This window comes from Cyprinodon tularosa, unplaced genomic scaffold, assembly GCF_016077235.1.
Source record: "Cyprinodon tularosa strain WSP-4 unplaced genomic scaffold, ASM1607723v1 ctg536, whole genome shotgun sequence".
In the NCBI taxonomy this organism is placed as follows: domain Eukaryota; kingdom Metazoa; phylum Chordata; class Actinopteri; order Cyprinodontiformes; family Cyprinodontidae; genus Cyprinodon; species Cyprinodon tularosa.
The window spans coordinates 72,480-98,460 of record NW_024039270.1 but is presented as its reverse complement, the minus strand read 5'-3'; the positions used below and the strand labels follow the sequence as shown (position 1 = coordinate 98,460).

At 35.9% G+C, this 25,981-nt stretch overlaps 1 protein-coding gene across 3 annotated transcripts in view; it reads right to left on the bottom strand.

Annotated features, from left to right (window-relative positions):
* The window catches only part of lingo2 (leucine rich repeat and Ig domain containing 2), a 213,649-nt gene that overhangs the window by 122,282 nt on the left and 65,386 nt on the right, over positions 1–25,981 (bottom strand). The window contains exon 1 of one of the 3 annotated variants that reach the window (XM_038304511.1): positions 5,708–5,732. The exons of the other annotated variants lie outside the window; for them this stretch is intronic. The gene's annotated coding sequence lies outside the window, so the exon portion shown is untranslated. Of the gene's footprint in view, positions 1–5,707; positions 5,733–25,981 lie in introns of those variants that run through there. 3 annotated transcript variants of the gene reach the window in all.

Here is a 25,981-nt window from a genome sequence, read left to right as displayed (position 1 = left end):
TTCAAATCATCAAGTAGCCTTCTGAGTCAATGAGCAGCACACATTGTACACAGAACACATTGTACCATTAGAACACTGGAGTGATAGTTGCTGATATGGGCCTCTATACACCTATGTAGATATTGCACCAAAAACCACACATTTTCAGCTAGAATAGTCATTTACCACATTAGCAATGTATAGAGTGTATTTCTTTAAAGTTAAGACAAGTTTAAAGTTATCTTCATTGAAAAGTACAGTGCTTTTCCTTCAAAAATAAGGACATTTCAACGTGACCCCAAACTTTTGAACGGTATATCAAGGTCAAAACTGTGAAACAGTACCAGCAGAGGAAGGTACATTTTACCATTCAACTGATACATTATTATAACAAGGCTGCTCTGAAGGAATGGCTGAACATGGACCACATTTTCCTTGTTCTGAAACAGCACACACACTAAGCACACTTAGTATCCTGGAAAAATATTCATGCCCCCTAAAATGTTCTACCTATTTTCAAATTATAGCAATATACTTTATCATACTCTGTAGGGAGTTGATATGAGGGACCCTGTTAAACTAGTGACTAACCGTTACCTGAGATGAAATTATATGGAGCCAAGTCATATTCAGTTATCTGTATCAACTCAAGATATCAAATGATAAGCAGCTTCAGAATATGCTAAGTTGACATGAAACTGAATGGCAATCATCAATGAACATATTTATTTTTGAATCACTTATTCATAATCCTCACCATCTTCATCCATCCCCAGCTTCTACCAGCTTTCCTGTCTATACTAAAGAAAATAGTCAATTATGCTGCTGCCACCAATTATTACTGAGGGGAAGGGTGAGTTCAAAGTCATTAAGGTTTTGAACACATTATCGAACATTTCTTTGTTCCACGTAAGGAAAACTGAAGCATTCTAATCTTTTGGCTTTGGTTAAACAATGATTTTCCTTTTCCCACCGCTGCACAAAGGCCAGATTTGAGGTGTTCATTTCTTCATAGCCAGACTGACTTAAGCCATTTACATGCCATATTAGTTAAGAAAGTAGCCAAGAGCCAGAATCCAAAGGTAGGACTAGCAGAGTCAATGTAAACTGTTCAGAAGCAATTCAATAACTATACTATAGATGTGACGCAAAAACATAAAAAAAAAAAAAAAAGCTCTTACAGCAGGCGGTTGTTGAAATTTCAACAACATAAACAGCTCTTTTGGCACATGATAAAGTGCATCGCTAAAATATTGCTCCATTGCAGCTGCAATCTTCACAGTTATGGTTACAGAAAAACGCTTTTGCACCATGGGCCCATCTCCCATGCCAAGATTGGTGCAGTCTATTTTAAAGTGCAGGCTATTGAAAAACTCAAAAAAAGTCATTCTGGCTGGCAAGGTAATGAAAAACTTACAGTGGACTGTTCTGCATGAGATGTAGATTTACCTCTGACCTCTTGGTTGCATGCAATTAGGTTAGAAAACAACAAAAAGCCTTATAAGTCCTCCATTTGATCAGCTCTATTGATATATATTATGATGATGGATTAAAAATAGCTCTGGGAGATTTTCAAAGTTTTAGATATTGCTCAAAATCCTAACCATGCCTCACAGCTTTTTCCTTGACCTTTCGGATGGATTACTTAGTCTTTATGATACTGTTTTTTGATTGGTGTATTTTAACATACGGTACATGTGATATCTTCCCAAAACAGATGAAATAACAAACAGAGAAACTCTTCTTATTATAAGGGGACTTCTGAAGCAGTTAATTGCAGCTATTAGAGTACACAGGGCTGAAAACAAAGACATCTGATTTTCATTCATAAAGAACTTTGGAAGACTTTCCCTGATCCTTCAGAATAATTATGTATGTTATGTAAATCTGTCACTTCAGACACACTATAGTTGCAATGCAACAGAATGTAGGGAGGTTGACAAAAGGTTAAGTTTTTTTAGCATGTTTAAATGTCTCTCCCTAAAGTCTGGCAACATATGCGGAAAAGTGTTGTACCACGGCACCCTTAGTAGAAGTTGTTTTCCACATGTCAACCTAAATCCAAAGCCATTGTTTTCTTTATTACACTGATCAATTAAGGAACTGGAACAGTTGTTCTGCTAACATGTTGATGTACCTGTATGAAACGGACTTTTGAAATGAACCTCTAATTGTGCAATCAATCTCCAGAAATGTGTAAAAGTTTTGAAGTTACCCTCAAGAAACTGAAATCAGCTGATCCATTCCTTTCATTGAGGTCACTTTAAACACAGGAACTTACATTTTTACTGAAGATAGTATGTTCTCTTGGAAAAACAGCGATATAAATATAACAACTAAAAAAAGGGTATAAAATCTAGATCATTAGGAATGCTCAACACCACACAAAAGTTAGGTAATTTCTTTATATGTTCAAATATTCAATATCAAGATTCTAGCTGGTATGAATACATATCTATAGACTGTAGTAAATATGTGTAAAAACTAAATTTTATAAATATATTTGAACTGTTAGAGAATTTCTATGCTGTACTATGGTTATAACTGTGAGATAGACTTTAAAAACAATGCTTTACTTTATTTTCACTGCTCTGCCATGGTGCTGTTATTTGGAAACAAACAGTGTTGCTGAGTTAATGATAATTTAATGAACAATTAATTCTAAGCTTCTATCTCATTAAAAAAGAATGAAAAGTAATATAAAATTAAAATCATATTCTATTGCCAGTAAGTGAGACAAAGTGCCCAAGTAACTAAGCAAGGTAGTAGTTTAAGAGTTTATTTATTCTCGGCTGACTTAATTTACTCCCTGTGGAGTAAGGAGTCAGTAGACTTCTTTTTAGTTAGGATCTTTACTTTCTATGCTTTAAAAAAAGAAACCTTAGTTTTAATTTCACTTCTTTGTCACAGTCAAATGTTTCTGATCACCAAAGACAAATTATTGTAGAAAAAATATCTTTAAAAAAATAGTTGACATTTCGATTTATTGAGCGAAAACAGGCTGTCAAAACCACCCTTGTGTGAACAACGAAACCATATAACTGATTGTGGCAAACCTTGGTTGGGATTTTACAATGATAGAGACATTTTTGACATATTTTGAACCACTTATTTCTTTGATCTTTTCTTAATTCAGCTATATTGAAGGTTTTTGAGCATGAAAACAATCGAACGATTTATAGGTGGCCATGCTGGTGTCCTTTGTAAAAATATCTGACTGCTCTACCTAAGGAAAGCTTTACCTTAAGCTCACAAACAGACGAAGATTCATGGCTCCAGCAGTTATGTAAATTTGTCCAATCATGAAGCACCATAGTAGCCCCATACTACCCCGTACTACCATTCTGTTTGACTACAGTATGATGCTGTTTTTTGTACAGCAGATGTAAAAGGGTGCTCACACTCTAGAGGTTTCTTATTTTGTTTATGAACAGTTCACAAAATATTAACAGTCTTAATGATTATCAGGCTTTTTGTCTTTTAGTCAACTGTGATTTGATTTTGTTTTTTGTATTCGGTCAGCTTTAGTTCTACGTTTGGAACTTGTCTGTGGTGGCCATTTTAGCCAATATCTTTCTTATTATTGAACTTGGTCAAGCAAGTGGAGGTGGATTGCTTTACATTCCAGATGCACCGATCCGATACCTGGATCATATATTTACTAACTAGCTGGATTAGATATCTGTGATTTAATATAGGAGATTCAATACAGTGGAATTGTTATTTCTTTCTTTTTGCTGCTTATTTGTCAATAAATAATAAAAAGTTAATTTATATTTGTGTTAAATAGCTACCTCTTTTTTAACAATGTTTATTTCAAGTCCAAAGCCTTCACTCACAAGGCAGGATATATATGGTTCATTCATTCAACATATAATCGGATCGGTATCGAATATCGGCCGATTTAATGAGTGTTTGTTATGACTTATAATAAACCCCGACTGAATGAGAAGTCGATCCACCAATATAATGCCTCTCATCCCGCTTAGAAGACAGTATGAGAGCAGTAATAATGGACTGCATGCTGTAACCGATATGCAATTCAAAGTAAGAAAAGCCACGATTCTGCCGGTGTGTGAAGAATGCAGATGCTGTGTTATCCTTCACTGCAGGTCTGATCTTTAGACTATGTTGATCGGCATAACCTGCTGAGGATACCATGGAGAACATGGTGCATAACAATTTTATTTCAATTTTGAGCACAGAATGTATTTGGATATCATTTATGAGGATCACAATGTAGAACTCAGTCTTAGAAAAATCAACCTATAAAAAAAAAAATGTTTTCCTCATGGTAAAAAATTGTAAGAATTGGTAACTGGCAGTCTGTTTGATTCTTAAACCAATGCTACATATTCTTATACTTCTTAGGGGAAAAAAGAAAAAAAAAACATATATAAGGAAGGGTAAATTTGCATTATTTGAAAGGGGCTAGTGACACTGGATCCTCCTGTTCATAAATTTGTTTAGATCATAACATAGAAAGTGGCCTTTTAAGATCACTTAGCCTCTGTCATGTTGTCAATCAGGTGGGAGTTTACCACTTTGTTCTACAACTCTATCACTAATTAAGCCTTCAGACATATTTAATTATAAAGCTTATAAAGCAAAATAAAGCTTACAGAACAGTAACTATGGCCTGGCTATACATTTCTGTTGTTCACACACCGGGACAGTCTGCTGGGATAAGGATCATATACTTGGGACATATTGATTGCCAAAAATGGATTTTGGATTTTGCATTGTCATTTGTCAGGGATGGAAGTACACTAATTATAAGGTTGTTCACAGACAGCCGGACACTCTCATTTATTATTTATAGATAGATTTTAACAATAAGTGTCAGACAGCTTTTCTTTGCTGCTTCCCAATGAGATTTTACATGCATGCTGCAAAGTGGCCCACTGCATCACTTAACCTGACAACTTTCTATAGATAGAGAGAAGTCACACAAAATCAATCAGCACACAGAATTTAGTGGGATTTATCATAGTGGGTCCATAGAGATTATTTAATCGATCTATGTAGGTAACTAAGCATTAAAAATGAAACAAAACAGGAAAACTGAGCACAGGCTTAGCTTAGTTAATAAAAATTATAAAAATCAATATTTTTATATTTCCTTAGACTTCAGAAATGTTGCACTGCTTTGTCTTGATTTGATTCACAAAACTGAATAAAAGACACTAAGGTTTGTTGTTGTAACATCAAAAAATAAAAGGTTCAAATCATATTTTGTCCATAAACATTTGTGTTTATATAAAGAACATTAACATTGAACCATAAACAGAAATACAAACATGCACATTCTTCTCGCATTGGAAGACAGCCACATCCAAGTCCTTTAGAATTGAGCTCATCCAAGCTTTAATCAATGTGATGCACACATTCCCTTCCTTATTAAATAAATTAGACTTGTCTGAATTTTCAGCTATTTACAGCTGCATTTTACTTATGCTTCTTTAATAAGAAGAACAAAAGGTTTTCCTTCTGTAATAAGTTAAACCCCAGGACATGCAGTAGGAAAGTGGAAGTTTGGCCTCAGAGGTTACAGAGGCTAGAGACTATTGGTCTACATTAGAGAGTGACCACACTATTATGCATTCAGGGAAACCACACAGTTTACAAGAACGGAGTTCAAGATCTTTACAATCAGCTCTTCTTTCAGTATGGAGTCCAACAGACACAAACAGAAAGTAAATAAATCAGACCAGATCAGATTACCTACCTGCAGTTTCCAACTGTTTACCAACAGCAACAATGCTTGTTCGACATTTGCACAACGCCAACTGTACTATGGAAAAAGAGAGATAACTACCATCTTAAGCTATCTTAAGTTCTAACCTTTATCTTTTGAGGTTTCACTTTAAATATTGATTAATTGTCCTAAAAAAAGAAAAGCAGTGGGGACAAAAACATGAAGTTAATCCCAAAAAGATAAAAAGATTTTCTATCTTGTTCAATCATTAGATTGAGGAGATTTTTCCATGCAGTCCACTGAGTGTCTATCAGTGGATAGGGTAGAGACGGGAGGGTGCATTATGGAGGGTAAGGGTAAAGGGTTGCACTTGTGGTATCAGGTGTCTCCTGCACTTTTCAAGAGAGATGGTAATGCCAGCATGTGGGGCCGTTGTGCAAATTAAATGGGGAGACAGAAAAATGCATTATTGATCAGGGTGGTGCAGAAGTGTCTCGCTCACAGTGCAGGATCAAGTTTAGGTACAGGGTAATTAATCCTCTAGCCTGAATAAAAGCACAGGAACTGATCTGCAGCCCCTCCCTCACTGCCTGTCTCAGCTTCTTGTTGTGTTGAAATCTGTACTTGCTTCAGCTGCGCAAAAATAGGTCGCTAGCTTGTGGGCAAAACCGGTCCAAGGTACCACTGGGATAGCTAGGGCACACTTAAATGTAGACACATTGTTTTCTACTCATGAACACCCACAGGCACACAGAAAACTCAGTAGGAAGGTCAAATAGACACAGAGAGCACCTGTGCATATTTCTTTCTGCCAATCTGAGCAAAGCAGGTGTTTTTAGATTTAAAAGTGGGACACAGGGTGGAATTACATCCAGCAGTAGCTTTTTAAAATACCTATCATCGATGAAGAGCAGTCTTAAGATTTAAATTTTTTTCAGTTTGCTTTATGTTATTAACTGGAACGATTTAGTTTATTCATGGACATATTGATTGCTTCTTTGTCAGATTTTGTGGACATATAGAAGGTGGAAGATTTGCAGTTTCTTCTCATCCTACAATTTTCAGATGATGGAATTTAAAATTCTCTGTGAAATATTTAGTGCCAGTGTTCATTGATAAATTAATTGTTTGGAGTACTTAAAATGCACAATAATTAATTTCCCCCCTTACTACTAATCCATTGTGCAGCTAAATCGAACCAAAACCAACCTTTTCTGGTCACCTTGGTCCACTTGAAATAGTCTCTGTTGGCCTTGATGCAACACATCTAGAGGAAGTACACACTTTTGGACTTGACGAGCCAGTGTAGCAGTGCCAGTACAGCTTGTAAATGTAATACTAAAATCATGCCTGACCCTTGTCCTTTGCTTTGCAAATGCTACTGACACCATGGTTAGCGATGGGAGGGGCAGGGACATTTTATCCTTTAGCCTCTACTGACACTGTTTAAAATGATGAAGAAAACTCTGCAAAATCTGCATTTAACAAGCTGCTCTTGACACAAATAATGTTTTAATGATACAGAGTTGTAATGAATACCTGTACATGTAGCCTACTAATATTTTGGGCCTCAGTTTTAGTGTACTGCTATAAAATATAGAGAAGTTGAAAGTTGAATAATCTAATGAGAGTACAGTACATAGAATACAACTTACTTAAGATGTAGACATACAGTTCACTGAAAAAAGTCACGGTATATATATATATATATATATATATATATATATATATATATATATATATATATATATATATATATATATATATATATTTGCACTTACAAGGAATTTGACTTGGTGTTGTTGGTTCAGACAAAAGACAAAATAAGATAGAATATATATACAGTATATATACACATAAGCTATATAATAGGGCTGCAACAACGAATCCATAAAATCAATAAAAATTGACTTTTAAAAGCGTTGGCAACGAATTTCATCATCGATTAGTTGTGTCCGATTCATCGATTAATCGAAAAAATAATCGGCCGATTCATCGATTTTTAAAATAATCGTTAGTTGCAGCCCTACTATATACACACAGTAGACTGTGTATATATATATATAAATATATATAAATATATATATATATATATATATATATATATATATATATATATATATATATATATATATATATGCAAATTGCATGAATACATATCAACTTTCCGTTTGCCAAACATACTAAATATAGATGCAAAAACTGTATAAATTCACTTTTAGGTTTGATGCAAGTGGTAAGCACTTACATTTGTATATCTTTCACCAATACACTTGTGCAGTTTGGTTATTAGAATGTGATCTGCATATTCAGTAAGGCATATATGCAAAACCAGGTTACCACCGTCAGTCAAATTGAACATGCATATCGCTTCACACCTTACTTGAAGATCTGCTCTGCGGTTGCAAACAAGGTTGCAGGTGTTTAAATTCATGAAAACCTTTTTGAAGATCAGCCTCTTTATGTTTTAAAGCCTTTTTATAAAACTTAACATCTTTTAATGATTTAGCAACTATCAAATCGAGTTTCAGCTGAGTGGAATTAAAATGCTTGCAAGGTTGTTGGGCTTGTTGGGTTTATTTATCATTTGCAATGAAACAGTGAATATATTTACTCAGAAGGATCCTTGGATTTTTTACTTATTTTGTTTAAACACCTAATTCCTGTTAAACCATCCAGGCAAAGGCTTATAAAAAAAAAAAAAAAAAAAAAACGAAAAAACAAACAATCAAACAAACAAACAAAAAAGCAGATCTACTGTGCGATGGCTAATAAACCTTATCTGGTTCAGTTCAAAATAATCAGTTACGATTAAACTAATTATTGTTTTATAGATTTGTTTCATTCCTATTTATATGCAAGTCATTTATCCTTATTCATTTCAGTGCAAAGAGCTGGAGCGACCACCATCTTTGTGGATTTCGAGATAAAAATACAAAAAAAATGAAAAAAAGAAATAAAAGAAAACATTCAGCTCATTTATGTACAAATCTATTCAGCTCTACTATCTGTGTAAGCTGATGCTCTGCATTTTCATCACCCATCTTCTCATCTCCTCCAAGCTCATTCAAGGTTTTTAATCAGTAGGACTTTCACAAAAGCAAACACTTCTTCTGCATTACAACCATTTTTGATGTAATACTTTTCTTTGTTGATCTGATGAGCACCATTTAAATAATTATTCTCATCCACCAGCTTTCTTTAAAAGAAAGACCTGCAACCATGGACACACAGTTCACGCATATCCATCCACCACAGGTAGCACCTCTATTTTTCCTAGAACAACTGTTCCATCCATCTTTCAGTGAGTCACCCAATTAAAGCTTTTTGCCCATGATGAAATGAACCAATTAAGCAGTGCACTTCTGCTTGGGCAGAGATCCATCTCTTAATGGGTGGGATTCGTTCACAAGAATGCCACGTCTGGATCGCCTCTGCACCTATTATCATGCAGCTAATAGCCATCACTCACACCAACGAGGGTTTGCACTTATACCAAACAAATGGGCATCCATCCATATGCTTTGTTGAATCATGATGCTTGAACATTTGATGAACTGGAACACAGCACATCCGTTAGTAGATAGGATTAGGTTGGTTCAAACCTATAAATATTCAATTACGATCCTTTGTGTCATAAAATAATAAGTAAAACTGAATCAGGTTAATTTAAAATAGAAACCACGGAAGCTTAATAATTTATCTTTACTATCTTGCATTAAATAACTTTTAGCCTTTTTGTTTGGCAAGTATAAGTTCTTGACAACCCATTCCTTATTAGCTATTAGGAGTTGAAATAATCTTGTTATGTAAAAAAGGATAAAAATGAATTAAAGTTTTGAACAAAACGCTTCTAATTATCAGTTTTATAAAATATTTTTATAATTTGTCTTTAGTCTCATTGTTCCTTTATAAATGTTAAAGAATATTGTTTTCAATCCAATGTTCTTTTTTTTTTTTAAGGTTCATGTTGAGCATGTTGTAAAAAGATGGACAAAAACTTACTGTGTGAGAAAAATATTGTAGCAGTCCTATCTGCCAATGATATGTTTCCATCTAAAGCATATGAATTAAGAACTGTCTTTGTTCAAAATTTTCCATTATCTCTTCTTTTGAATTAAACAACTGAACTGACAGCTTAAAGTGATGATCTTTACCTTTAATCTGCTTTTCAGTTTCTATAAGTTAGTGCAGAAGAAATCGCTTAAATTGTAAGAATTTTAATTAGAATGTTTTTCACTGCAGTGATGATGAAAAAGGCGAGGCAATTTACGATTATTTACATAGCACAATTCAGTACAAGGGCAATTCAAAGTGCTCTACGTGAATTAAACAATAAAATAGAAGAAAAAATAAAAGCGGAATTAAGCAAATGAATATACAAGCATGATAAAAGCAGGTAGTAAAATATAAACAAAAACAGTTGGATCACAACCTTAAACTAATAATACCTAAGTCAGCAGTTTTACATCAACATCAAAGGCATTTTTAAATAAATGGGTTTTTAACTTTAACTTAAAAGAATTCAGGCTTTCAAAACGTTCACAGTCACCTGGGATTCTTTTCCAGATCAGTGGAGCATAGGAAATATTTCTCTACATGTTTGGTTCTAGTTCTGGGTGTACAGAGGAGGCCTAAACTGGAACACCTGAGTTGGCTAGGAGGTTGATACACTGACAACAAATCTGTTATGTACAGTATTGAGGTGCTGATCCAATCAGGGATTTATAGATTAACAGAAGAATTTTAAAGTGTTGTAATTTATTTATGTTTTTTTTTTTTCTATTGGTCTGCTGTATGTCACATAACGCGATTGGTGCCTGATTTGGGGCAGCTGTATGATATAAAAGGTGTGCTCTCACAGAGAGAAAGGTCAAACTTCTGTTCTGCGTTTATATCCGCTCTGTTGGAAAACATTACTCTGCTAACATAAAGCCTATTCTCTGAGCTACAGGGAGTCAGTGTAAGAAACCGGCTGATGTGCTCTACTTTCTTAGTTCTACTGAGAACATGGGGAACAGAGTTTTTGATCAGCTGTAGCCGTTCAACTAACTTTTTAGGCAAACCTACGAAGACACTTTATTTCAAATAATTTTTATAAAAATAAATGGATGTATTAGTTATTCTAAAACCTGCTTGGAAATTATTCAGGTGACAAAAGCTGACTTAATAACTGCCTTTATGTGCCTCTGAAGGTTCAGGCCTGAGTCCATCATGACACAAAGATTTCTACCATAATTAGGGGTTTCTATCTGTAGCAGCTGAAGCTGTGAGCTAACTCTGGATCTCTCCTCCTTTAGTCCAAAGATTATTACCTCAGTTTTGTTTTTGTTTAGTTGGATTATGACACATCCACATAGTTATTGCGATATTTGTGAGTTTGTGTTGCTTAGATTTAACTTGCAAATTGCAAGATGCTTTTTTAAAATCTACATCTTAAGTACAATAATGCAAATAGAATATTTTATCAGGTTTGTTGGTGTAATTTAGTAGGTTTTTTGTTACTTGCATCTCAACTTTAGATATATTGACTTAGATGAGCAAGGGACAATATTCCTGAGAAACTTAAGTGGAGTTTCATGCAAAGAAAAAAAAAAACACACACTAATTCATCAAAAAAGGAGGGTTTGAACTGCATATCTCATATGTTTTAGCCAGAATGAGCCTCTGATAATGACAATCCCTGATACTACATTAATGACGTTTGACGTTCATTTATGTAGCACATTTCCACCTAAACCTCTACAGTCTTCTGCTAAAAGGCTCAGTGGTTTTGTTGAAGTTTAACAGAAACCAAGTAAAAACCACTACAGAATAAATTCGAGTAAAGCATTGAAAAAAAAAAAAGTTTTACTGTCTTCTGAGTTCCCATGGGGGAACTGGTTTGTTGTATTTCTTAAAAAAAAACTCACACAAAAAAAAGAAGAATTTCTCTCCTTAATAGGGAGTTTTGAATAGCAACTTGATTGTAGGTTTAGTACTACATCTATGTCTTTTTCAGCTTGTTGTTTAAAACTTTGACACTATCCCAAGAGAATGGAATATCAGTGCTGTCCGGGTTTCATCATGATTTTAAAGGTGAATTATGGTCATATCACTTCACATCCTGTCACAGTTACATTCCAGATGGCAGAATAGAGAAATTTGAGAACAAAATTGCTACTCATAATTTCTAACCCAGTTTTGTGTCTACTGATGTTAACACTAATGTATAGCACCGCCACTGTTTCATGTACTTTAGAGCCATACTGTATGCATTTTCATACAGTAATAACATTGTTTAAAAGTTAAAGAGTGCACTTTCTATCCAAATTTAAGTTTTTCACAGTGAGACAAAAGCTCATAAGAGGCACATTTTGCAAAACATAAAAGTAGAGTAGGCACCAGAGGGTCTCTTTATCCCTAAAAACTCCCGCTTTTAATAAACAGGAAAAAACATAAGAATTAAGCTGCTATACTGCAATATGGAAGGGATCCTGGTCAAACTATCTCACAGACATTCCATAAAGATTTGATAAAGATCTGTTAAATGGTAGCAACTGCTGAAAAAAATGCATCCATCTTGTGTCACATTATCAAAGAACTTCTTATTCTTGTTATCAAAAGATTTATTTTCTTTTACACACACATTCCATATTCATCAAAAACACATTGGCAATCTCACTATGCATGCTTATTTACTTACAGCTTCGACCTCAGAAGGATAACAATATAATTATTCATATAACTTGATTGTAAAGGGATTAATCCTCCCTTCAAAATTCAGAAACATTAGCCAAGTATGTAGACTTCAAGTGGAATAAAAAATAAGATTATATCAGCAATATATACATGTGTGTAGATATATACCCCTCATATACAAATATACTTTAATAGTTTCTACATTAATCTGGAAAAGGCCCCCTCTAACCCTTAGACAACCAGAACAAAATACTTGCTAAGAGATACGGAAGTCTCATTGACAGTTATAGAAATTTTATGATTACAATGATTCCCTCAAAATGTTGTGCAACAAAATATTAAGTCAATGGTACCATTAGCCCAGATCTGTCTCATGAGTTTATTTTTATTTTGTTTAAGTACGGTTGAAAAGCAATGTCTGATTTTCAGTTTTGTCTGACTGAAATTATTTCTGTGACACTTGTGGGTTTTTTTTTCATTTAACCAGAGGTACCAGCAATTTGGCAACATGTGTAAGTTTATATATGTGAAAAGTAGTTTGTGCCAGTGCAGTATAGAGCAGCCAACTACTCTGGCTGTGTGGTGTTCATTTTGTACATCAGAGAAACAACCACAAGGGTATAAACTGTTCTTGTTGCACCTTTATGCAAATAATGTTCCCCATTAGCAAATGCTGACCTGAAGGTAAGTGCCTCAATATGTACAAGTTGTGGAAGGGTTAAAGTCATCTCTGATGATCCTTTCTGCAGACCCATCCTTCCTTACAGTTTGGACCTATCCTCTTTTGTATATAGACCAAACCACAGAGATGGAGGTGCATAAAACAGTGCGAAATAATTGCTGTTTGAAAGGTTGTACTTCCTGAGCTCCCACAGGAAGTTGATTACCTAATTGGATATTCTTGGAAACTCTTTCTCGTTGTGAAGACCAGCTAAGGTCCAGATAAAGGGTGGTTCGTACGAGCCAAAGTGATTCATAATCGAAACAGTGTAGTTAGGGATACTATGGGGAGGTATAATGGGATTTTCTCTGGAAGTCCTCATCATCTACAAAGTCTTAACTATAGCCCCACTTATACTATCCTCTGAAACCGATCCATGGCGAGTTCGGCCCGAGCTTGGATCAGTTAACCGTGCCCACCTTGGTTCCTTATGACCGTTTACACATCACGCAAACATCGTCCCTTGCCTCCTAGTGATGATCTACGGTACCAGTGCTCTCTAAGATTAATGAAGGTAATCAAGCAAATCAAAATGGCGGTGCCCGTAATATTCAAGAAGGAGGTTGTGTAAATGGGGCATATGTTAAGTTCTACGCGCTTAGGAGAGCACTAGTGAACCAAGAGATCCACCTTGTGCCTGTATTCAGACTCGGAGAATTACCCTGGAAGCATTAAAATATTTCTTCCTTTCAGTAAAAATAATTAAACAAAGCTCATAACATGAAATAAATTATAATAAAAACATTTGTGACATGTTTAAAACATTGGTACTACAATGGGCTCTTAAAATCTTAGAAAAAAGACACAATTAGAGAAAAGAGAGAAATATATCCCTTAAATTACAGCTGATTGATTTATTATGATGCACTTATAAAAACACCCTAGCTTTCCTTCTTGTAACATTACAAAAAATAATACTAAGTGAGGTTTTCAGCTGGTAGTGGAATATTGTTGACCAGAAAAGAAAATTGCTGGTTGTTATTATTAATTTCGTTAAACAAACGGAAAATAACATTTTCTACCAGCTTAAAAAGATGGAGGACATCCAGTATCCTTCTCTGTTCAATCCCAGTTTCTGTCTTAAATAAAGGCTGGCCAAAAGACACTAGTGGTGCTAGAATCCTTTTTTACCCATTGAGAAATGGCAGCATCCAGTGGTGCTCTGACAGTTGACAGGTTTGAAGCAGACTCTTAACACTGAGTGCAGTGTGCTTTTCTATTCTTTACGCCTGTGAGTGCTAATGAGCAAAGTGTCTCCACTTTTTTTCTTAAACAAGTAATATAAAAGTGTTTACGGTATCTGTCAAGAACCACCAGCTAAGGTCACTAGATAATGGAACTTGAAATTATGTACAGTTAAAACTTTAATACAAGAGACTGTTAATAAAGATTAGGACAGAAATAAAAGCCTTTTAGAAGTGGAATAGATGACAAAATTTCTGAGGCATGGATAATTTACTTTATGGATTAATTAAGATTACCATAATTTCCATTTTCAAAATTCTAAATCCCAGAAAGACTAATAAAAAACTATTTGGTTTAGTATTACATGATTATATGATAAGTATCCCCAGCCACCAAAACACAGCACCTAGTAATTCACAACCCTTCCAAGATTTCCCATAAATCGACAAGACCAGGCATTTGAACCGAGCCATCAGCTCTGGGGCTGGTCCGGTTCGGGAGCCAGCCGGGGACTGGCTCACTCTTTCGACTACGATGAATGAAAAACTAGGATTTTTTCCTTTGCACATGTTGTATTTTGACAAAGCCTTCACAGATCTTTGGGTTGTCAGCTCTTAGGGCATTCGTGAATTCATACTATACTTTTGTTGTAATTTGTTGTACTCAAAAAGCCAAATGAAAAAACATATTATACAAAATGTTGAACAAAAAAATTTATTTAATGTGAAAAGACTGAAATTAGGAGTGGACAAAAAGCATTAATCAGACTGTAGCTGGCCATTTCTATGTTGCCTACAATGTAAATTCTCTCCTCATTCATTGATTTTGCAAAGTTAAAGACACAATGTAAGTATATATGCATAGTCACTACATGCTAAACTAGGAGGAGTGAATTCTATAAAGTCAATGACTTGATGCAATCTGCTCTGTTTTATTTTTGGGATGCTAGGTTTTAACTGACTCTGGGAAGTACATGAGTTGTGAATCAGAACTATGTTAAATAACCTATAGCAAACATATATATTTTTCCTTTGATCTGAGTCCTGTTGAAGCATTTCATTCCAAAGCTCACAGAAAAACATTCTTTGTACTACCTTGAAAGTACCACTGCTTTAAACATATTTCATATCCTTTAGAATTCTTCAGCATTTCATTACATTTGATTTATGTAAACCAATCAGATATATCAGTACTACAGCTTATCCTTTCAATGAAAGAAGCTGAAAAAATAAGAAGTTCAAGAAGTTCATTTTGAGAAGAGCCACACTGTGATGGCTAGTTGAATGGATCAGGGCATAGCCTGAAGTGGAGTTCTTAATGGTTAATCCCAGCGTCCAGTGACCAGGATCTCTTAAAAGCGATAGGAATGGTAATGAGCTGATGATAGGTTCATGAGTGATTAAGCCTTATGTCCACATTGGGAAATGAAGTGGCTCATGCAGTGTAATCCCATAGACCACGTACTGCTTATTCTGACAAAAGGGTGAGAATAAGCAGTGACTGAAGAGCTCTCAAAAAGCCCAAAGAGAACTCTAGTCTTCTGTAAAAGCACCTACAATAGGCACATGAACATGGTTCAACACAAAGCAATGGCAGAAAGTGGTCTAAAGAATCTTTCTTTCACATGACACACTTGGCTATATACATGTGTGTCACAGTGTACACATGTGACCAGGGTGCATTATAATAAGACCGTATGTGCAGAGGCCTTGTGGTGCTTGTGACAATGTTTTCCATGGACACCTTGGGTCTTTCCATTCATGGGTATGTTATTTTTTCATTCACAATGTATTTAAACTTTTGTTAAACCTTTTTGTCTTTCTGTGTTTTTTTCTTGATGGCTGTTGCTTCGTTTAAAGGGATAAAATTAACTTGACAAAACAACATTGAGATCCGACATGATGGTTCTAGATTTCACGAGCACAGCTTTTGGAGGTGGTGTCTTAAAAGGTGAGAGCTGTATCTGCAGCAAAACAAGAACCAACATAACTTCAGGAGTGGTTGTAATGCAAAGCCTGATTGGTGTATTCATAAATAAGAGGCTAAAATGATTTCTGTTTTGTTTTTGCTTTAAGAATTACTACTAAAGGCACAGCGCAAGCAATATTTTTAAATCAGTTTAGCATCTGTCAAATACTATGGTGGGGTAATTAAAATGTTATTCTTTTTCCTTGAAGGCAATAATGTAAGGTTTTAAAAAGATGAGTCAAACTGCATTCTTTCAAAGGCAGTGCACCTGGAGCTGCTGATGACTCAATCCTCTGCTCAAGGGTATTTCAAAAGAGATGGCTTTGTTTTGCACATAAAACCATGAAATCTCAATCAGGAGATTGTTCAGCCTAGCACTGAGCAAAACAAACCTGATGCCCCTCTGAGTTAATAATCAAAGGTGTTTGATGCTTAAAGGTTACTCAAATTTATTTGATTCTAGTGATTAGGTTAAGTTCTCAAAATCCAGAAAGCTCTGAGTTTAAGGCTTCATGAAATTAAAACATGCCACTGTAATCATAATGTACATTTTGTGTTTTTTCTACAAAAAAAGTGAAAACAAAAATAAAGAAGACCCATTTAATACAGAACCCACATTCACTATACAATACTGGCTTTCCCATGTAACATAGTGGCCACTGTAAGACGTTTATAGCATACAGCATCTTGGTCGTTTTGGGCTTGCTTTTATGAAGGCCTTGACTGGGAGGGGTCTGCAGCAGCTACATGTGCCAGTACATATGGAAACAAACATCTGGATGTGATTCAGCTGAAATTGAGCAGAAAACACTGAATGTTTTCACCTGAAACTAAATGCTCCATTTAGTGGTCAGGAAAACATAAGCTGCCAACTAAACTTAGAATGTTGGCTGCAGAAGGGATACTACAGAGGGCTGAGACTGGCACATAAATGAAGCATATGGTCTTTGACAGAAAGATGTTTCAATTTACGAAACCTTGAACGCCTACAATCAAAACGTGGCTAAACTCTGCTGTGACTCAATATCTGACTTGCACACAAATAATAGTATAGATGAAAACTCACACAATTTAATAGCTCTGTAATATTTACTTAAAATGAACTCAGATAAAGTGATAAAAAGGTGCATATCACTTATCTACAATATCTAATTTAGTTACATCACACATCTAGAATTTAACTGTTCACACACTTTATTAGTGACGTATAAAATTGAGTGGATTTAAAAAAAAATTTTTTTTGTTTGTTTTTTTAAGTAAACATGTCTTATGTTTCATGACCCAGCTGGTATAAAGCATGGCAGAAAATGGAGTGATGGATGTCTTACGTTGGAAACTTTGAATGTGAGGCATTGTTCTCACTTCTGTTACAGTGAATTTGGTGTAATACGCAGACAAACCTGAATGCATTTGCAACATTTAATCTCCAATTTTTCAACTTTCTACCATAACTTTTTCCTTAATGATCTTTAGCGTTAATTCCATATTCATAAAAAAATGCTCACGTGTGTTTCCTTGGTTGAATCAGTAAGATATACAGTCTAGACCAGGGGTAACCCATTAAAAATCAGCAGGGTCAGAATAAAGAAAATCAACAACCAGTAAAGGTCCGGAAACATTTTAATTATAATCCGTTACTTTAAACAGAATTTAAAACTTAAATAAAATGAGGTGTTTATGCATCCATGTTATATATTCACTTTAAAAAAAATTTAACTTTTTTTACATTTTAAATCTAAAGTTTGCTTTTTTTAAGTAAAAAACAAAAATCATTCATTTTGGTATATAGACAATTTCCTGATTCACAAATTTTATAAAACACATGAACCTTTGCTTTCTTTTTCTGGCTTAATGAGAGAAGTGGGCTTTATGCTGCCCTTCAAGGCTTTAAACTTGGGTTTGAATGGTGACAAAGCCATTCTCAAGCTCTTATCTGTCATCATCTGGCCTGTTTGCTCTCCCTTAATTAGTCATTCCTTTCACCTGTCGTTTTTCCCTCCCTGCCTCAATTATTATTTATTCCTCTCCAGTGTTGGGCACGTTACTTTGAAAAAGTAATTAGTTATAGTTACTAGTTACTTCTCCCAAAAAGTAACTGAGTTACTAACTGAGTTACTCCACAATAAAAGTAACTAGTTACTAGTAAAAGTAACTATTGCGTTACTTTTGCGTTTCTCGCCCCCGTAACCCTCACCACCCGGCCCCCACCTTCTCGCCGTGTGTTTCCAAAGCCAGCTGAACAGAGCGGACGACAAAGACAAGAACCTGCAGACAGTTTAGCATTTATTGCAACTCAACGTAAATGACATCAGGGGGAACGCGATGTGAAGTTTTATAACAGGACATTCAGATCCGGTGAGTATATGAAATTAATAACTGGGGATGTCTAATTCTGAAATCCTGTGTGTTTGGGTTGTTATAGATACTGCAACATCTATCTATCCATCTATCCATACAGTAGGTTGAGAAGGCAGAGTATCCATCCATCCATCCAGATTTCTCCCTTTCTCCATATAGGCTATCATTTCTGGCTGTTGTCAGGTTCATTTGATCGTTCACGCTCTCCATAGTTCTCCTGTGGCGCGAGCACAGAGCGACTGTTGCGCGCCTTTAGCGAGCATGCGCGTTTCCTGTCGCTTTCGCGGTGACTCTTGCCGCCTGCGCTGTGTGGAGATGCAGAGGAAACCGTTATGTGATGGGGAAACGCAGCTCTACGTAACACCAGTATTTCCATGTGGAAAACGTTGTTTTTCTGCTGGAGTCATCCTCACTCTCCATCTCTCTGTGTGTGCTGTACGTTAACACCCACCAGCAGAAACACCCACCTACCCAACTGACAGACGGAATCTCACTATACATCAGCCATTCTCATCCTCCCCTCTCTCATGACAAGGCGCGCACCTCTGGATGACCTAAAAAAATAATCTTTAATATCTCTTAAACAAAAGTAGCACAAACAATATTTTTTTCTGCACAAATCTGCACTAACGTTGCACTAACCATTCAGTCTATTTGCAGTGTTTTTTGACGTGGGTGGGGTGTCAGCTTCACGCAGCTGCGCACGAGTCTTATCATGAAAAAAGGTTCATTGTGCGACCTGAGTAACGCGCAGTAACGGGGTGCCTGCAATGGTAACTGCGTTATAGTTACAGTCAAAGTAATTAGTTAGATTACTCGTTACTAAAACAAGGTAACGGCGTTGGTAACGCCGTTAGTTTCAACGCCGTTAGTCCCATCACTGTTCCTCTCACCTGTTTCCTCTTGGTTATATTCAGTTCAGCCAGAGCATTCAGTGCCAGATCCTACTTGTCTTTCTGTTAGCCTGTCTGTTAGTTTTGTGCCTTGGTTCGTGTCCTGGATCCTAGCAGCCAGTGGAAAGAGGGTTTTTGTGTTTGCCTCGTCTCCTGATCGTCCACTGTTCCTCCCCTGTGGAGTCCTCTGGGTTTTGGCTCATTATGTGGGGAGGTTCAGTTTTTATCAAAGTGAGCCTGGCTCCAGGGAGGAGACCAGTTTAAAGTCGTGCTTCAAGTTCCGGTTCTACGTCCTGTCTCGGCTACCCTCTTCCAGTGAGCCTACCTGTGTGCACCTGATCCTGTCTGCTACTGTGCGTGACCACCTGGTCATGCTTCTGGTCCCAGTCAGACTATGAACCCTCCTGGAAGCCTGTGGATGCCTGGAGGTCTGGATCCTGCCACCTGTTTCTGTTCCTGCCTGATCTGGATTCCTGACCAGGATCGGCTTCCAGCATCACCTGTGGGACTGCAGCACTTGTGAACATTCTTGGTCTGGACTATTAAACCAGAGTGTCTGAGATTGGGCGGTGCCCCGCCCCCCCGCCTGCAGTGTCCTCGAGCCACAGCCCGACTTTTGTTTTGTTTTATTTAATAAACTTTTGAACTTTCCTACTGACTGTCTCGCCTTGAATACTGGGTCCTTCTGTCCTCGGTTCATGACATTATCAGGGTTCTCATTTTGAGCCTGGATGGATATTTATTTTTGATCATGTTCATGGTGGAAAATCCTGCTTCACAGCAGCAGGTTGAGCCAAACATTCTTAAAATGTGCAGGGTCATCTTTGAGCATGACATTTCACTTTTCTTTCAGTTCACCGCAGTTCTTCCAGCAGTCCACAAACACTTTCTTTCACTTTTTCTCATCTTCTTATCCTTCTTTCCCATCGCCTGGCTTGGCACAAGTTTTCCTGCTGTTTCTGAAAGTAGCTAACAGCAGCAGCCCTGATCGACACAGATCATTGGCTAACTTGTATCATGTCTAGCCTGGTCCCGGAATCTCTAGAGGGCTTTACTGTAGAAACAGCAGAAGCGGTGCAAGTGAAATTAGACGCTGTCATCGACAACATGCAATCATTTTTTAATGTTTTAAATCCGGTTGGGTCTGGATTAGCAACTAATCACTAATCCTTGACCTCTGGTGTAGACCATAGTGTTGATAATAGTAAATATAGTCACAGCTTATGTGTAAATGATGGAGAATTAATGTGTTTATGAAAATAACTTGAAACTTCTTTTTTTTGTGTATGTGCATGTTTAGAAAACACTTTTGACATCTTGGTACTCATATTAAATCACAGCACTCAGGGTTGTTATATAAATGCTAGATATTTCCGTTAGAAAATGCTATTACAAATCATAAACATGGGTAAATAATTTTCTGCTAAAACATAACTCAATAGCTGTTCTCTTCTTATTCTTTCCTGCTTCATGAAATTTTACAATAAATAAACTTGAATAAAAGTGGGAAAAGAATTTACAGCTTGATCTAGTAAAGCTGATGTAGAGCAGTAAACCAAGCATACAATATTTCAAATAATAAAATGAAGACCAATTGTATATTGGTCTTTATGTTATTATTTGAAATGAAGAGAATAGTATATTTTTTATTTGTAACAACGCTCATGTCTTTCAGTTAGGAGTTAAGAAAATGGTTTTATGTTGTGTGTGTAAATGTAATACCATGATTAATGTTTCAAGAATTTTCATTTGTCTAGTTGCAGTTAGGGGTTAAACTAATTTAAACGACTATAAATATAGATACAGTATACTGTATACTGATACTGTGGATATTTAAAAAAAGTTTAGTAAAGTCATTAAGACAACACAAAACACTAGTTAACCATTTGTCTAGATTCAATTTTATGGCATTTTGTTTTTATAACATATTACTGCCTAATGCATCATATACTGTAGTTCTTAAACAGCTTACAGCAGTTTTTACTTTAATGTAGTTATTGATAAATCCTTGTATGGACTGCTTTAATTCCAACTTAATTGCCACTAATCAGAAAAAAGATGAGCTGCAGCTCAACCATTTGTAAGACAAAGAAGTGTCAAACCTTTTGTTTTATTCCCTCATTACCGAGGTAGATACACATAATGATCACAAATGGAAAACTGCACATTGCCTCATCGTTAACTGGTGGTAGAAGAAAAATGAGGGATGACTCCTTTTTTTCCTTGAATCTTGTTCAATACCTGTTTGCTGTGAAAAAACGGAATTAAAACGAGCTGCCAATATGGCCAAAAGTCTCAGAGAAAACTTGAAAATAACATGCAAATGAATGGCAGTGTGACATTGCTGTTGTTTTACATGTTAGGTTGTTAAAGATGTGTTTGGAATGAGCTACCTGCTTGTTCTTTCCAAAGTGAGGTCACAAGCCATGATTGTTCCAGACCTCCTGCATGGAACCACATGAGGTCTTTTTTTAACAGAGTGTGAGGAGGGAAATAGGTGCCTGCGCTAAAACTGGTTTTGTTTAAACACCAAACTGAAAGACATTTTCAGCTCAATTATAGCTCTACAGTATTATGATTACTGGGGTGACTTTGGAAATGGCAGGTACATGATTACAGTCATTGTCCTTTTAACAAATGCAAACTATTTGACCCAAAATTAACATGAAGATTGGCTGCCTATAGGGTTGGAGCAATTTTTTAATAATACTTGCAAATATGTTGATACAATTTTTCGAAAAAGCTTTTATTTTCAATACATTTTATGTAAATGTTTTATAATTAATCTGTGGTAGGAAAAGTGAATCCTTTTCATACCAGCCAACAGCTGCATAATCCTGCATAATGGTCCTAACCACCTTTACCTTAAATGTTTCTACAGGTATTAATCTCTGGATGCTACTCTAGATTAATGCCTTTTAACTGGATATTGTCAATCTCACACTGTGTTCTAAGGCAAATATAGAAAGTGACACATTACTGCAGCATCATTCATGTCAGGATGCAAACATGCATGTTTTATAATATTTCAGAATTGTAAATCTATAGTTTCATATTTTAATCCAGAGCATAATTGGCAGGATAAACCTACCATCCCTGTTGCTCGTATAGATATTTCAAATCACCATATTGTTCTGAGCTGTATGACTTTCATTTAATCTGGATTTCAAATGAGACCTCAAACATAAGGAAATGCAAATGGCTGAAAAAATAGGGAAGGAATCAAAGCGCTTCATCACTGACCTCAATTTTCTGGGGCTACTTCATAATTCAGTTTGATCTGAATGCATTTACTTGCTTTTCATGGCAGGCCTCTCTGATTTTCCACAGAATCACAGCTACCACTAATGAGAAGGGAAAGACTGAAAATGTATTAGCGCCTATAAACTAAAATACCGTAGCTTTTTACACAGGTTCTTCAGACTACCTTTAAATACTTGCTACAAACAGATACTGTGATGTGAGAGAGCAGGCATCTGTTGGGGTATTCTTATTTCAGTCCTTTAAAAGTTTATTTCCATATCTAAGAGGTCTGTAGGAGGGTTTGTGAAACATTAGATAAGGGTTAGATGGACTCTTACATTTATTAATGAAATCATTGAATGATTCAATGATTAAATGTTTTTAAAGAATTAAGATCAATAGATATGCAGAAATAATCTGCTTTATGGAAATCCTGAGCTTAAGAAAAGAGTCTAAACAGCTGATTTAATCTTTCTTTTTTTTTCTCAGCATGTTAAGAATGCTGAACTTGGCCTCCTTAAATCACAGATACAGAACTGATGCTGATACACAAACTGCTCAGTGTGGTTTTCTTTCTCTTTATTTTGGTATAACTGGACCTAAAGGTGGGACATTATCATTCCTGCTTGATGAATTCTATCTAAACCAGCATAGCATCAGAGGCAAATATGACCATGAGGTGTGCTCCAGTCATTGGTTTGCTAATAGCTAATAAGGCATAATAATTTAAGGAGTAAATAGACATATGTGTTATGTGAATTGGAGCTGATAAGTTTTCTAGGTTCAGGTTTTAGAACTCATTTCAAACCACTTCTACATCTCATCCACCAGAATAGCAGCAAAACACTTACAATCAACACATGCTAGTCTTGCTGAAATAAAGGCAGATGGAGGCAGAATCTGCAAGGGAAGAGTTAAAATCACCAGATTAAAATAATTTGAATTAGTTTGAATTAATGTGAAAGTTTATTCTCAAGCTTTCAGTGGGTTTATGTAGGTCCGCTGTGAGCCTATTAGGCTGGTATTAGAATGAAAAAGTAAATTATGTGAGTGAACTAAGGCCATATAGCAAAGGAAAGCATGATAGCTAAAGGTTTAAAAGCATATTGTGGGATATTGAAAAAGGTCAATACCTTTTTGAATTTTTATTTCAATAGTATTGGTCAATAACAAAACCACAGCATGGGTGAAACTGAACACTTATGCGATTTCTTCTACTGTTTAGCGTACATTTTGACCCTACTATCTGTAAAAAAAAAAATAGAATAAAACAGAATAAAATAGAATGAAATAAAATGAAATGGAATAAAATTATTTTTTTTAAATTTATTGTAAATATTTATTGTCCCACAACAGGGAAATTTGGCAGTTTCAAAAATGCCTAGATAAAAGAAACCCGACTCACACTCCAGATTCAATAGTATGAATGAGAAGGTAATTAAGTTATATAGCAAAAGAAAAACAACTGATTAAACTGATTAGAGAACTCTGATAACAAAAGACAGAAGTGACAGCAAAATTACAATATGCATGATTAGAGAAACAAACACTCCCTAGTTAAAAGGATTCATTAAGACATTAACATCTTAGAGTTGGTGTAAATAATTCTTGAACAGATCATGAACTTCAGTTCCCTAGATGATTAGCTGTGTCAATGAGGTGGGTCTGTGCCTGTGAAAGTGCAGCTTTGACTGGTGAACAGATATAGAGCCAGCCCCCCAGTTCTTCAGACCAACCTATCATAGACAGAGACCTGTGTCCACATAAACCATGGTTAAGAAGTGAGGTAATGCAGTATTCACTGTCATATATGGTGGTCATTTCCAGATTGCTCTGTTTTGAAAAATCTAAATAGAGTAGTAAAAAAGAGGGGGGATAGCCCTTTAGCAGTTTCACATATTGAAAGCTGCAATCGGAAACCAGCTTTGTGCCCTACAGTAGGGTGACCAGACGTCCCCGATTTCCGGGGACTGTCCCCGTTTTGGACCACCTGTCCCCGGCTAAAGCTGTCCCCGGAAATGTCCCCGATTTTACCGAGGCGAAAAATGTTGCGTGTAGACTGTTATTACAGTAGAGCTGTTGCGCGCAAAAATAGGTATTACGGTAGCTGGTTGCGCTGCTGATAACATAAAGATAAGGAACAGAGCGCACCACTAGAAGGGCGGGTAATGATCCTTTTGGATGTCAGCTGCCATTAAAAGACAAAGAGGAAGAAGAGCGCATCACTTTTAAAACAGAAGAAGAAAAAGAAGTGGAAGTTCGTTTTTTACAACCTGTGGCAACTGATGGGGAGCTACGCTGAGTGATGGTGAGTGTGTTAATCAATTAATTTTATTCTGATCGGGCTGATCTTGTGATAAATGTTTGGTTTGTGTCCAGGTTAAAACAGTAATAAAAAGTAAGACAAGACCACGAGTTGAGCATGAGTAAAAGACGCTGGGTTAAAATGTAGCAAAATGATTGAAAACTCCTTGTAAGGCGCTAATCTGGTACGCTGGTTCTCCAGGGATCAACAAGGGTTTGTATAAAGATGATTTAGAATGGATAGGTGACCTTTAGTTTATATTTCAGATAGGTATTATAAGTAGAGTTATTTCAATTTGTTTTGAATATTTATGGTTGTGATTTATGAGCATAGACTTCCAGTTTTTGGTGTGCTTTTTTACTGCTCAGTTTGGATATATATGAAAGTTCCTTGTGAAAAAATAGGAGTCAGTAACAGGAGAACTGAATAAGACAAGATCTACATGATCTGAGAATGATGGAGGAAGAGATAACCACCTGTTTAATGTTCATTTATTATGTGGTTTTTGCTTGTAGCTCCTAATATTGTGGTAATTAGCATTTTTAGTATTTAGATGAGATATTAATAATAATAAGTTTTCATGTTGCACATCCTAATTTTTTTGGAGGTGATTTTGATTATATAATGTCTCTGTTTTAGAATAATGTAAGATTGATGCTGGAGGAGTGAGGAAGAAGATAGAAAGACAGAAAGGAGATTGAATGAGAGAGGAGGAAACTAGGAACTCTGATAGAAAAAACGGTTGACAAGAAGGGAGAAAAATTTACTTTGAGGAGTAAAGCAGAGAGCAGGAAACATAAGAGGAAGCCTTAATGCACAATACAGAAGCTGTGAAAAGAAGGAAATTATATATGTATATGTTATTGCTGTTTATAAATATGGACTATTCTTGGATTATATACATTGTGTTGATGTTAAGCCTATTCTGCTGTTCAATGGTTAAACTTGTT